Here is a 12,569-nt window from a genome sequence, read left to right as displayed (position 1 = left end):
GGAGACACTCAATGGCGTAGCTCCAGTTCGCGCCACTCGGGGCGGGGCGGGGCTTCAATTTGCCGCCCTCCAACATATCTGAATATGTTAATTTATTTAAACAGAAAATTAAAATGACGTATTGAGAAAAATTAAGATACATTTTGCATAGATGTATTTATACAGAGAGAAACAGCAATATTTTTTTCGCCTATAATTATTTATAAGCATCAACTAGACAAGAATATAGTATAGTCGCACTGATAAGCCGTGTTCTGATTATTAGTTTAATATAATTACGCTGCGAAAACCAGAACCGGTGTGGTGTACAAGTGATAGGTGGGGATGAGCAAGAACGCATTCGGATTGATAACGAAACGAAATTATACTTTGTGAATTAGTTGTTTATCTTCCTAGAAATTATTATCGGTGTAATGTTTCTGTTTATTATTGTTATTGCCTCATAAATTTCAACTGACGTGTCTGATGCCATCACAGAAGGACCGTCTGAAAATGATGTTTGAAGCATTTGTGGATGAAAATTAGAGAATTTGACTTTTTTTTATTAATGAGTGCTATTTTTCTGAACCCTGCTGCTTACACGTGAGTGTGTTCTGAGCCTTTTGGCCAATAATGCTGCCCCGAAAAAATGTGCCGCCCGGGGCGGACCGCCTTCTCCGCCCGCCCCTAGCTACGCCACTGACTCCATTCATGTACGATGATAGGCAAAGGTCGCGCATAATGGCAAAAAATCCGAACCTTGCAAGCTTTAATGAACTGTCTGTTAAACCCAGCTGTGTATATTGTAATCTCAGTGCATAAACACATTTTCTGGCTCTTAGGTAAGAAATAAGCAAAGGCCACGCGTATACGAATTGATTTAGGAAAGTCCTTATTTTGTAAAGCTTTATAGTTAACTGTCTTACGGCTGCTTTATACTCCTGCGTCGCGCCGCGTGTCTGGCACATGCCTGAACGCTAATTGGCGGTGCTCGTAACGCACAAGAAAAGTGAATGATCGGCGTTTCAGGACACGGACGTAACCAAACTGACCAATCAGAGTCAGAGGGGTTCGCGTCGATGTGACGTGTAGTGACATTTTTGAGGAGCTGCCTGTCAGGCTGCACCATAGGCTAAGCAGGCGTGAGGAAGCACGAATCAGCCTTTGTAATCACAGGGGTTCATACTGTAATAGTTAAAGAAATGAATACATTTCCTTATACATGAATACACACATACCAATTGACATTAAAAGAAAATCCGTATGTACCCAGATATTTATTCAATTACTGCCAAAGTCAAAACTGATAATTAATGACATCACTCGATCGATTCTTCGCCTCTCCACCCTGCTCCCAACACCCTCTGCCTTCCGGACGCCCTCAGAATCCCCACAACTTGAGCAAAAATGTATGAAATCAACTGAACACAGTGAGTTCCAGCGCAATTCGCAGTTCATCATAATGCAAATCATATGTTGCATTAGAATTTATTTGCCCTAATGAGTTATTTTGTGCTACAGCAATTCAGCATATTTGAAAGGCGACTTCCAACAATCCACATGACTGGAATGGAGCAGCTTTCACAGTCTGGACACGCGGTTTATTATGAGAGAAAGCCTACACTGCCGTGCTCGTGAAATACGGACGCCGGGTAACCGTCACGTCACTTAGAGAGAAAATAAAGTGCGAGAGAAAGCGCGCTGGCAGAAGGAGAGGGCGAGCCCTGATTACACCGCCAGTCACCCATTGCAAGGACTCGGTGGGACGGATTCTACTGTGATGGAGCAGGGTGCAAGGAAGGAACCAATCTCTGGAAAGCGGGGCTGGATGGAGATCACACACACCTGCACGCAGGCACTCACGCAGGTCACATCAAATTCAATATGTCCTCCTATATGTGAATGTGAATATATATATATAATGTGAATTTCCCATTGGGATTAATAAAGTATCTATCTATCTATCTATCTATCTATCTATCTATCTATCTATCTATCTATCTATCTATCTATCTATCTATCTATCTATACTTCACCTTTTCTAAGAGTAATTTTGTAATGTTCCAGATTTTTCTTTTCTGATTTTTTTTTTATTTACTTACCCAGTAAGGGTGGGCCATACACCAGGGGTCCCCAACTCCGGTCCTGGAGGGCCGCAGTGGCTGCAGCTTTTCATTCGAACCCTTTCTTTAATTAGTGACCTGTTATAATTAATTTTAAATTCAATTAATTTAATTAATTTTAATTCACTTGCTCTTGAAGACTCAGAGCCCTTAATTGTTTCTTTTTCTTCTTTTGGCTGCTCCTGTTAGGGGTCGCCACAGCAGATCATCTTCTTCCATATCTTTCTGTCCTCTGTATCTTGTTCTGTTACACCCATCACCTGCATGTCCTCTCTCGCCGCATCCATAAACCTTCTCTTAGACCAGCGTTTCTCAACCTTTAAGTATTTGCGACCCGAGTTTTCATAACAGTTTTAATCGTGCCCCCCTAATGTTTTTTTGAAACCCTAATAAAATTTATGCCTATATTTTTTGCTGCCGATACACCGCTACAAGTTTAAAATTTCCTTACAAATAGTGAAATTACGCCACATATGGCAACATTCGTACAGATTGAGAACCGCTGTCTTAGGTCTTCCTCTTCTCCTCTTCCCTGGCACCTCTAGCCTTAGCATCCTTCTCCCAATATCCCCAACGTCTCTCCTCATGTCCAAACCAACACAATCTCTGACTTTGTCTCCCAACCGTCCAACTTGAGCTGACCCTCTGATGTCCTCATTTGTAATCCTGTCCATCCTCATCACACCCAATGCAAATCTTAGCATCTTTAACTCTGCCACCTCCAGCTCTGTCTCCTGTGCCACCGTCTCCAGCCCATATAACATCGCTGGTCTCACTACCGTCCTGTAGACCTTCCCTTTCACTTTTGCTGATACCCGTCTGTCACAAATCACTCCTGACACTCTTCTCCACCCACTCCACCCTGCCTGCACTCTCTTCTTCACTTCTCTTCCACAATCCCTGTTACTCTGTACTGTTGATCGCAAGTATTTAAACTCTTCCACCTTTGCCAACTCTACTCCCCTCATCCTCACCATTCCTCTGACCTCCCTCTCATTCACATACTTGTATTAAGTAGCTGCCAAGCAATAATGAGATACAAAATGAGCCAAAAACGGGACCAGCAAACTGTGACCATTGTACCATATATGACTATAAAGAAAGATGAAGGTCTCAGTAGTGCTGATGTGTTCGGGTCCACAAAACATCTTAACAGCTGCTCTTAGATTACATCACATTACCACACCTACCACACGACGGACCACCCTGAACAATGTGAGTTTTTTTACAGTGACTGGAGTGCCAATTCTCCCACCAACCTCTGAGTTTTCCCTGCAAGTTGGAGGACCTGCCTGAAGGTTAACGACATACCGAGGACGGGGCGACTGCGGGTTGCTCAGGGGCCCAATGGAGTGGAGGCAATTCGGGCGTTTGTGGGATTCAAACCGGCAACTGGAGATCCCTAACCTCAGAGCCACCACTCCGCCCATTAGAAAAGAGAAAACCAACAATTTCAGAAATGTATACGATTGCACAACAAGCAATGGAATTAAAGTATTAACGACAAGCAACTGCTTGGAGTTTGAGGCCCTGACGTAGTTGGACTTCGGTTGGCTCCTTCACTTCACGTTTCATTCCTGTTTAAGGAAAGAAATGAAGCAATTCAGAGGAAGGATGAGGAAATTCCGGGGAACAAATCTTAAAAAAGAAATCAACGAAAATTAAACGAAACTGTTAATTAGCAGCAAAAACTGGTCACCAATTAAGAAAAGGGTTCAAATAAAATGCATGCAGCTACTGTGGCCCACCAGGACAGGAGCTGGAGACCACTGGCATCCACTTTCCGAGTTTAGCCAGACTTGCGGGCTCCTATCAAATGGGTAGAAATGTATGTGAAATACAGCAATTCTCTGTGAAGGAGCAACATCTACCCAGGGGCCTGTAGGGGCCTTCATCCGGCCTTGCTGTTAGAAGAAAACAAAATGGCAGCAGAAAAATGGCCCAATGAAAGTCTAAATCAGCGGTTCTCAAACTGCAGGGCAAAAAAGGGGGCGCGAATGTTGCCATATGTGGCGTAATTTTGCTATTCGTAGGGAAATTTTAAACTTGTAGCGGTGTATCGGCAACAAAAAATATAGGAATACATTTTATTAGGGTTTCAAAAAAATGTTAGAAGGGTGCGATTAAAACTGTTATGAAAACTCGGGTTGCAAATACTTAAAGGCTGAGAAACGCTGGTCTAAATGAAACCGTATCGAGAAGAAATAAGAAATACCATTACATTCTTCAGGTAAAAAAAGAGAATAAAGCTCGAGACCTGCATCTACCAAACAACGGTACAGCACACTGACAGAAACGAACAGACCTGTAAAGCCTTCCAGAGTCCGGTTTCAGAACCTAAAGGTTCGGACTCGCCCCAGAGACAAGTGAACTGAAACGCTACCGCTGGCTTACCGATGGGTTTGCTACCAACTCCGCCATCGAGTGTGCTGGAAGGTCTACAAAATGTCGAAGCCATGAAATGTCGAAGGTTCGGCCTAGTCATGAATTTGTCGGATACTCATGAGCCACCAACTCGATCGACGGCAAAGTCTCCAACGTCAGCAAGGCAAGCAGCTGATTGGTACAGTAGATACGACAATCCTCGCCTGTAATGTGGGATATCGAAAGACATATTTACTCGTAGATTGGAGACCAGAAACGTACGCGTCAGGCATCTTCAAGATAGGAGTCACGTAAAACTCAACGTTTCGTAAACACACAAGTTACAAGAGAGGTCGTAGATGGTCATTTGTCTGTTTGCTGTTGTATGAGGTTACCCGCCAAAATTATAACGGATATTATCAGGGCATTTGTGTCTGCCAATGGGCTGTTATTTCGTATTTATAATCAACAGGTAGACAGTCAGTTTTATCTTCACTATTGGTGGATTTAAATTATCGTTAACAAAAAACACAGTCAAACTAGACATGCATAACCGAAAATGATGACCCCCCCTCCCATATACGTTGATATAACCGGGCATTTTTTAAAATGAATGTATATTTAATAAAAGAAAATGACATTAGGCCCACTCGAGAGAAATTTTATGAAATCCTGTGGGAAATGCCTTCCAACTTCGATTACGTGCGAATCGCTTCGCCCGTCAGTAGATTTGTAACTTGCGCTCAGTCACTGCTTGGAGTTCCCACGTCCTCCCCGTGTCGGTCAGATTTTTCTTTTATGTGTACGGCAGTTTTCCGACGTGTGTCCATCGACTGGAGATTCAAATCCCTCCCTCCCGTGCAAGCATGAATGTGGTCTTGTGGTCCCATCCAGAGTTACGAGACAAAGCAACAACAGAATTTAGGCGAGTCAAATGCAGGAACGGGATGGAACCGTAAAGTAACCGAACGAGATAAATCGATGAATTCCAACCACCTTGAATACTGACTGAAAATCAGACAACGATGATCTTAATGGAGAGGACCGGGAGATACGTGTGTAGTCAATGGCAATGCTAAGATCCGAAGCAAGACGTCAGTCCTATTTTTCCAATAAACTGGAAATGTAATCCAAAATCAGAAGTCAGAACCAAGAGGAAGACTTTAGAAAATGAGATGTTCAAAAAGAACAGAAGGTTTTGAAAGATTTGAGCCGAAGTTCTATTCAATAAACTCGAATATAATGGAGATGTTTGGAGCAACCTTTATACCGTCGTTTATACCCATGACGTCATGGGCGGTGCATATCCTGTGGAATTATGGGAGAATTGCTATAAAACTGAGAGATGCCAAAATCCCCGAAAGATCTCGGACAATCTTGACCTTTCTCCATCCATCCATCCATTACCCAACCCACTATATCCTAACTACAGGGTCGTGTGGGTCTGCTGGAGCCAATCCCAGCCAACACAGGGCGCAAGGCAGGAAACAAACCCCGGGCAGGGCGCCAGCCCACCGCAGGGCTGACCTTTCTCAATTTATACTAAAAAGAAAAACTAATGAGAAAATGGTGTCAGGATTGTGTAAATGTAAATCCCATAAAAATGAATTAAGGTACGGATGACAACACCATGTAGGGGCAGGAAGAGCAGGGACCAGAGCCATTAATGACATAAGTGACAGCTTGAGGTCCCCTGGCTAGTGAGGGCCCCCTACCTTACACCGAGTAGAGGGACGAAGAGGGACGGGGACATAAAATAGGGATAACTCCAAAAAAATTTTAAAAAGGCATAAATGGCCGTGGCAGGGAAACTCACGAACGCCAAAGAAGACAGGCAGGGTGGTATTCTGATGGAAACTGAAGAAAAGCCAAATGAAGAATTTGCCAAAAGTTTCATAACGTGGGTTTGGAATAGAAAGAAGACCACTGTCTAAAGGTCTCGAGGGTCTGGAAGGTTTACTAAGATATAACCAGAGCTCTGGAGACTATTCAGCATTTGACAAGAAGCCAGTGTAGATAAGCCAGCTGAGAGGTCACACCGTCACCGTGTCGTGTTGTGTAAGGCGCCATCGAGCGCATTCTGATCCTGCTGTCCACCTGCCAATGCTCCTCTACAAAGAATATTAAAGAGGGAGCCCACCCAAGAAATGATGAAACACACAAGGCATCACTTCAGCACTTAATGGCAAGGTTTCATAAGTGATAAAGTAGATAACTTGACTGTAGAAGAAATGGGGGAAGTAAAGGTCAGCCTACTGTCAACTATGACTGACTCCAAGGCTAGAAAGAGACAACAAATGAATCTGCGTTTGATACTCGGACCGAATGCTGTTGTGTCCACTTACTACATAAGAACAAGTTATGAGGCTGAGAATTCAATTCAGTTTTACAGTTTTACGTCCATCATTGTAGAAACAAAGTGTCAGAGAGGTCATTAAAAGTAATCATCACCACTGACAAACAGTCCATCCAACCCTGGACACATCAAGGTTAAATCCAGACCTTCAGAACCAAAGCTGCATTCCTCCTAGTAACCAGACAAAAGCAAAATGAATCAACGGACTAATGAGGACGGAAAACAAGATGAGCGGTTAGACACAGACGGCCCCTTCACAGGTGCACCGACAGCACACCACCGGTACAATCTTGTTAAGTCATTCATAATTTTCACATTCGTCTCTCCAAGTCGGCATGTGCCACCGCACATTAAAGTCACTCGACAGGCAGGGGGAGAACACGCCAGGGACAAAATGCTCATTTACCAAACACGGGGCTCAATTAAGTCGCAAAACTACAAAGGGTTGCATATACAGTATCGGACGGGGGGGGGGCGGGGGTGAGGGGGGGGGGGGTCATAGATAGATAGATAGATAGATAGATAGATAGATAGATAGATAGATAGATAGATAGATAGATAGATAGATAGATAATTCCAGAAACTAATCGGACATAAAAGGTAGCTTTTAGAGCACATCCTTTTCAAAAGCGACTCTTGGTGTCATTAAGCACAATTCAGTCATGGAAAGAATGAATCAAAGATCGCTGCAAGACAATGCAAAAAAAAAATGACATATTTGTGTAATCCGCACTTAAAATAACAACACGACTTCTTCACTACGCACATTGCGCCGCACATTTCCGTGCCGCCGTGTATCTCGTGAATCAGAACAATCGCACGCCTTTGGGAAGGCTTATAATGATGTAGTGAGCGCCGCTCAATAGGACTAAGAAGGCAATCCTCACCGCTGACAATTTCTTACAAATAACGTGCACACAGCCTACGGAACGGGAAAATAAAAAGCAACCGGAAATAAATCTCGCATTTAATGTAATTTGGAAATCATCAGCGTCTTCCTTACCTTCTGTTTTCCTCCAGCGCGCCTCACATTTCTTCCCGTTTCTTTCCCCGGTCCCGTTATACTGATGCCAGCGCCATGTTATTGCTCTCCTGCGATCTGCCAGCCCCGTATTGATGCAAAGACAGTGCGCTACATCCGGGCTGTTGGGGGAGCGGAGCTTCAAAGCACATGAGAGCCAACAAATAGCGCACATATGCGCGGTTTTCAGCGTGTGCACAAGTACACGACGGGACACAGATACACACACACACAGGCGTACGCAAAAAGAAACAAAAAAATCCTCTCTCTCTCCCTGCGATCCTTAAAAGGATAAATGGAGTATATGGATAGTTAAATGTATAAATATATAGTAATGTTTATATAAACAAACATATATGCACATATATAAATATGTATACATACACACATATGTACATAGATAGATAGATAGATAGATAGATAGATAGATAGATAGATAGATAGATAGATAGATAGATATTAAAGGCACTATAGGACAGACAGACAGACAGACAGACAGACAGACAGACAGACAGACAGACAGATGGTGTAGTTGGCAGGATTAGATAGATAGATAGATAGATAGATAGATAGATAGATAGATAGATAGATAGATAGATAGATAGATAGATAGATAGATAGATATTAAAGGCACTATAGGACAGACAGACAGACAGTCAGTCAGACAGACAGACAGACAGACAGATGGTGTAGTTGGCAGGATTAGATAGATAGATAGATAGATAGATAGATAGATAGATAGATAGATAGATAGATAGATAGATAGGAAAGGCACTATATGACAGGCAGATAGATAGATAGATAGATAGATAGATAGATAGATAGATAGATAGATAGATAGATAGATAGATAGATAGATAGATAGATAGATAGATAGATAGATAGATAGATAGATAGATAGATAGATAGATAGATAAGGCACTCTATGACAGACAGATCTTTATAATTTATCTTTTACTGAAGTTCAACAAATATACACGAATGTCTTTGAGGACCTGGTGACTCCAAATTGCCTGGTGGTGAACTGGTGCCCCATTTCAGAGGTGGCCTCAGTCTTATACCTTATTGTTAAAGAAATTGTACACATATGGGTATAAATGAAAGGCACTATATTACTGACAGATTTGAAAGGCATAACAAGAAGAAATAATATCCACTATATACAGTAGATAGACACTGGATATCACTTCTGGACGCTGAGGAAACCCCACCTTGGCGAAGTCTAATGCTGCATTCTATTTGACCTGGGAAGTTGTAATTTCCAAGTTTCAACTGGAATGACCCCAATAGTGGTATTTCCTGCTTGGAAACTCAGGGTTTGTCTGTCAAGTCCGAGTTTCTCTGACTTGATTATGATTGTTACCTGCAGGGGGCACACCAGCTCCCGAAACCTGAAGCAGACAGACAGACAGACAGACAGACAGGCAGGCACAAGGCACAAGTCCAACACAACTCAACTCTTCCCAAACCGTTTTCCCACCTTCTCTACACAGTACGCATTATGCACACCACACTTTCTTTTCTTCTTCTCTCTGCCCCTCCTTCTGACTCCACTCTTCTTCCAGCAGCTTCGTCCCTCTTCCTCCCAACTGTGGCTCCCAGAGCAGTAGCAAGTGGCTCCCTTTATGTAATACCCGGGAGTACTTAGTCCAGAAGCACTTCCGGGTAAGGTGGGAGCCCAATGAAGCAGGGCTCTGCAGCACCCCCTGGTGGCACCCACAGAGCCCAACAGGGCTGAAATGCAGAACTCCATGTCCCATGGTGCCCTGTGGACACCTGAGGCACCGCTGCAGCCCAGGGGGACTGCCATCTAGTGATCCAGGATAGACAGTGCCGCGTCTACGCTCTCTCCTCAGGTCCTTCCACTCCAAAAGTCTCCCAGCTGGGTAAGGGCCCTGGCCGTCCATCACGTGATGTCAACCCAAAATGCCGACGTTCACTGCAGACTTTAGTGAAACCTGTAGTATTATATTGTTTTTGAGCCCTTCTGTCTATTTGTGTCTTATTAAATCGGTCGTACATACAGTACTCTCCAACTACAATCGGCGGTGCTTGGACGTATATAATACCACGTAATGAGTTGTTATCATCTGCTTTTTATTCCGCAACAAAAGGTTTTCCTGGATGAGTCCATTATTGTTTTTCCGAATGTTTTACTAGAACGCGGTCAATTCGGGTGTATCGTCATTCCCAGCTCTGACCTCCGAGGTAAATGAAACACAGCATAATACGGACTAATGCGCTTTGGACACCAAGGGGTGCCGTCCTCCTCTCCCCAACTAAGGCTCCAAATGGGACCCCGACATGCGCTGTTGTTATGAGGCAGTTGACGTCATTCGCCTCATACAGACTCATCCGTGTCATTTGTTACTGAATACACTAATGGCCGGCTTTAGTAATAGAGTTTGGAAAGTAGCGAATACACTGAAATAAATTATTGCACACGTAATCAGCCCATCTGGTTGTCTCAGTGGATGACCGTTTCGATGGGCCGTGCTCACTGGTGATTTTTCATCCGTTCTTCTTTGCCGATTTTCTGTAATTCTCATGCATCTCTCATTGAGCCAGCGCACTTCAAGCTGTGCCGCAGGTTCTCGAGGAGCCCGAGTATCCGGACAAGGACGGTGCCACTTGAGGACGCTGACCTTTTTGTTCTGGCGATGCTCTAATAGCCATCGAGGGTCTCCAATGTCTTGCGACTCTCACTTTTTTATTTAGGCATTCTGCAGCTGATGTACGTTTTCATTATTTGAGTTTAAGTCCTTCACGCGTTCAGCCTTCTTGCAGCCCTCCTTACAATTCCCAAAGCAGGCTGTCTTTTAGTGCTTTTTTACGGAGGCTGTGGTGTCTCACGTCTTCACATCCCATCTCTTGCAGAAACACCCATAAAGCCCCGGGCTTGAGTTCTACATGCGGTCCATCAATCTCCGTTTTGGATGACGGTGTCCCTGGTGGCGTGTATTGTCTTGAAAGTCTCATGAGATGTCTTGTATTTACTGATCGCCCCCCCCCCCCCCCCCCCCCCTTAGCCGCAGGACAAGGCGATTAGTGGCAGGTACTTGTCACGTTCCACGTTGCAATGAGATACCTGTGTGTTTCCTCAATGTAGGCTGTTGCAGACATGGAGTCTTGCCAACCTTATTGATTTCTTACACTCCTGTCACATTTGGCACTTTGCTCTCTCATCCAGCCTGACTGGAAGTTGTTTGATTCCACTTTGAATGTTTTTAGAGGACCAAAAGTGTGTGTGAATTGTACTATATGGCCACGGGTATGCGGACAGCTCAGGGAGCATGGACTGGTACAACACTCACCACACAACAAAACAGCTTGGGATCCTGGTTGGCATGAGACAGACAGGTGGTCCAGTTCCACCATCTGGAAATGACCATCTATCTGCCACAGCCTGGTGTTATATGGGCATCCCCTTGGTCTGGTCCTCAACAATGAAGGTCCTGTGAGCCGGATCACCCTCGAGTAATCACGCCACGTGGCCGTAGTGCTGCAACTGACGTTCCCTCACAATGCAGGTCATGTGCCTCAATTGGGACTCCATAAGCAACACAAAGTCAAACCAATGGTACCCAAGGACTATCTGAAGAGACAATACAATACAATACAATTTATTTTTGTATAGCCCAAAATCACACAAGAAGTGCCGCAATGGGCTTAACAGGCCCTGCCTCTTGACAGCCCCCCAGCCTTGACTCTCTAAGAAGACAAGGAAAAACTCTTATAAGGAAAAAATGGAAGAAACCTTGGGAAGGGCAGTTCAAAGAGAGACCCCTTTCCAGGTAGGTTGGGCGTGCAGTGGGTGTCAAAAGAAGAAGGTCAATACAATACAATACAATACGCAGAACAGAACAAATCCTCAATACAGTATAAAATAAAAATTTTAGAAGTACAGAGTTTAAAATTTAACAGTAGATGATATCCCGTAATAAGATTTGGATATATTTAGAGTCCTGGAGACCTCATCCATCAAGCTGCCTCCCCCATTTGGTAAATTCCACGGCTGAAACAGTGCTGGGCCAGCCAATCCGATGAAAGGACCCCTCTTTCCCACTATTCCTGCAATCCTCCATCTGGGATGACTTTTCCTTAGGCAGGCAAAACAACTTGGCAAGTTGGCACCAAGTGCCACATTTGAGTACCGAGAAGAGAAACTGAATAGGTGAGGGTTTGTATCCAGTTCTAACTATCATGTTCCTTATGTTTTAGTGCTAATGACTAACACGGGTTAGTCATTAACACTGTCATTAGTACAGATGCAGTCTGCACAGTTAATCAGCAGCTCTAGTCAGGGTGTGCAAAACTGAAGTAGTGAGTCTTCAGCAGGGATTTGAAAGCTGAGATCGAAGGGGCATCTCTTATAGTAGCAGGCAGACCATTCCACAGTTTAGGGGTCCTGTAACTAAAAGTTCGACCTCCCAATGTTATTTTATTAATCCTTAGAATCTTAAGCAGACCAGCATCTTGAGATCTTAATGTGCGCTCTGGTTTGTAAGTCATGATAAGTTCCGACAAGTAAGCCGGACCTCGGCCATTTAATGCTTTATATGTTAAAAGGAGGATTTTGAAGTCTGCCCTAAACTTAACCAGGAGCCAGTGTAAGGATTTAAGAACTGGAGTTATGTGTTTGTATTTTCTTGTTCTTGTAATAATTCTTGCAGCAGCATTTTTGGATTAACTGGAGGCTGTATAGAGAACAGTTTGAACATCCAGT

The 12,569-nt window shown here is 43.8% G+C and overlaps 1 protein-coding gene across 2 annotated transcripts in view; it reads right to left on the bottom strand.

Moving 5' to 3' along the window:
* pak5 (p21 protein (Cdc42/Rac)-activated kinase 5) overlaps positions 1-8,008 on the bottom strand; it is a 150,903-nt gene extending 142,895 nt beyond the window's left edge. The window contains exon 1 of one of the 2 annotated variants that reach the window (XM_028820713.2): positions 7,826-8,008. The gene's annotated coding sequence lies outside the window, so the exon portion shown is untranslated. The remainder of the gene's footprint in view (positions 1-7,825) is intronic. The other variant, XM_028820714.2, reaches the window with a different exon arrangement.
* Positions 8,009-12,569: the final 4,561 nt, after the last annotated feature.

Source organism: Erpetoichthys calabaricus, chromosome 15 (assembly GCF_900747795.2).
Source record: "Erpetoichthys calabaricus chromosome 15, fErpCal1.3, whole genome shotgun sequence".
Lineage (NCBI taxonomy): Eukaryota > Metazoa > Chordata > Cladistia > Polypteriformes > Polypteridae > Erpetoichthys > Erpetoichthys calabaricus.
The sequence above is the reverse complement of the archived record's forward strand: the minus strand, read 5'-3'. Positions and strand labels throughout refer to the sequence as shown.